Genomic DNA, 3,034 nt, shown 5'->3' on the forward strand with positions numbered 1-3,034 from the left:
TGCATCTTTACCCTCAAAATCAACTTTTTAGAGATTGTGAATGCAAACAAGAACTTTAACAGATAAGTCAATGATGATTAGCTCTAGATCAAAATAAGATCACTTACCTAAAGCTACTCCTACACATCATATGGGGGTTTGCATTTATGAGTTAAAAAACACTTCACTGCCACACACAGACTAACAAACTCTTTTATCACCTCACAAATCACTTGACCACCAAGTACTACTCTAATCTACATCTAATACTACCAATCCTAACTAAATCTATATAGTCATAGACCCTCGGCAAGACACACGCTTACTGGATATCCACTTGATCTTGGAACAACCTCTTCTAGATCTACTTAAGAAAAATGATTTCTTTAGCCAAAACTAAAGCAAGCAACCGTCACATGAGTGATAGTAGGATTACCTACTCAAGTCCTTGTGTCCCCGACAGCTGCGTCAATGTTGCGGGAGTGAATCACATCACCTATAAAGTGCATGCAACACTACCTAGATCATTATAATGTCAATTAAGGACACAGATGACATGATAGGCACAAGGAGGCTGAGACCATCCCACACATACAACACTCTAGAAGGCTAACTAAACCACAATCAAGAATCTCACGGTTCTCAACTACACCACCCAACCCACATACACACAAATGGAAGGAGACTAGCCAAGCCATACCAGAATCTTACCAAATTTAAGGAGCACCATCCCCTCACTAGGATACACCTGTCCCAAAGGCTCTACACTCAAAACCCTCACTCTAGACCCATCTACAAAAAATGCGTATGAAGACAGAGCAAATTTTGGAAGTGCCCAAAATTGAAATCTATGAACTTATCTATGTGTAGCTTATGTTGCCACGATTCTAATGACTACTTGCATGTAGAAAACAAACATTGTTTAATATACTTACGATTGCAGATAGCTCGTAGATGCGTTCGCATGCATGCTCCATTCCGCGTGGAATGTTTGGCGTTGTTGTGTAGCTCTCACCAAGCCTAGCACAATGGTGTAGTCAAATCTCCAATTCAATGAGTGAGCCTAGAGTTACGTCAGGATGAATCTCACACTCTCTCTCTCTTTCTCTCTCACACACAGTCGATGGAAGCTTAAAACTTGATTATGATAAATTTCTCCTTACAAAAGGACCTAGGTACCTTATATATAAGGCTACCATAGGTTAAACCTAAAATAGAGTTCAAGGGGTAAAATGGCTTTGTATTTACAATTTGGAAGTGTCATCGCACTCTAGCTTCTGTAACTAGAATAGCTACTCATTACAAATGATGTTTATAACCATAATTTGTAGCATTTCATAACTTTCAAAAAATAAGGCTTTGTTGAGTTATGTTGTACTGTTGACCCATGGGTCAACGCTCCTCCCCCTTCTCTCCCTCCCACCGCCCTTAGGCACACCAAGAAAGCTCATTCCCCTTCTCCCACCTGCATTGAACACCAAACAAGGTCCTCCTCCTCTTTCTCCTACTTTCCTTTACTTGTTGGGGATTGTGGCCTTTTTCCTATACAAACAAGTGGTGTGTGAACCATCTCTTCTACAATCAGCAGTCTAGTCATCAAATGAGAATATAAGGTGAAATGGCCAAGCAAACATGGCATGGTGAGTTGCACAAGAGTCCATAAGCTATTCCCTATTTCCCTACCTTTCCCCATTTTATGGAGTCAACCTTGCCCTACCTTTCCCCATTCTTTGGAGTCAACTTTCCCCTTTGGGAGTTGCCCCTTGATCCTTGGGAAATATGTATGTGTAGCCATATAAGTAGGCGCTTCTTTATCAATCAAGTTATCTTTTGAGTCTACACAATCTCTCTTTCTTCCATTGAGTAATTAGTTCTTTAATTACTTTTGCTAATATATATTCTATGCTTACTAGTCCCCCCTAATCCTTTCAAATGGTATCAAGGCATTAGAGATAATTAAGACTTCTTAATCATCATTAGAATCCTTCGTGTCTCTATTCTACTCTCCCCATTGCATATCTCATCTCTTATCAACATCCAATTGGTTAGCATGAGCATGTTCTTAAGTTTAAAGACTCTTGGACCACTATTCATTGACCATTGGATGCTCAAATAGCATTAGGATTTGTTAATGAGTAATTAGCTGCTTGCATTTGCATTTAATGTGAAATTTTGGTGTTTATTTTGGCATATTTTTCAACTCTAATTGATTTCACTCCAAGCCATAAATCATTACACCACCTGTATGTGGAGGAGGTGCTCTCTAAGCTCTCTTCAATGAGTTCTTATGCTTCTTGATCCAACATACCTATTCCATACAATTGATTTTTTTAATATAGGTTTGTGTTTGTGTGTGCTTTTGTGTGTGAAGCATTATGTAAGTTGAGAATAAGAACTCATATTCTGGGAGTCATGGACAAGCAAGGCCACTTGGTGGCGTGGCCTAGTATGTTGACCCTATTTTGGGGGGTGGCATGAGTCTTGCGCTCAATTTGGACATTCTACTTATGAGAAACCTAGTCAAACATTGTAACACACACCAAACTTGATATACAACCCATTGTGGGTCCGCTAGACGATATTCATGCATGCCAACTTTCTTTTGTTTAACTTTTGGTCAGACGTGAAATTGTAGTGAACCGTAGTTAATAGCTGATTTTGGCTTCATAAGCAACCACCAATCCCACACCCATCTTGCACCTCTTGTTCCTACTACCTCTTGCCTCCAGCCCCTTGTAAGGGGTGCAATCCCATGTGCTTAGCATCCTAAGGGTGTACTTATCCGATCCCTACTCCAAAAGATCACAAAACTCTTACCCCTCCTAGGGGCCTTTCTTGCGAGAAAAATAGCAAGGCATAACCCCCCTTAGATAAGGCCTTAAAAAGGACTCACATTGAGCATTCAAGGGGAGCTTCAATCAAGCATTAAGTCAAATTCAAAGGTTAGAACATCTATTGAAGAAATTCTTTGAAAAGGATCGTCAAACTTTCAACAATTGTATTCAAAGCCGTCAAGGTATATCCAAAGGAAGCTTCAAGGCCTACCCAAGAAAAA

Source organism: Adiantum capillus-veneris, chromosome 7 (assembly GCF_014529385.1).
Source record: "Adiantum capillus-veneris isolate H3 chromosome 7, ASM1452938v2, whole genome shotgun sequence".
Classification (NCBI taxonomy): Eukaryota; Viridiplantae; Streptophyta; class Polypodiopsida; order Polypodiales; family Pteridaceae; genus Adiantum; species Adiantum capillus-veneris.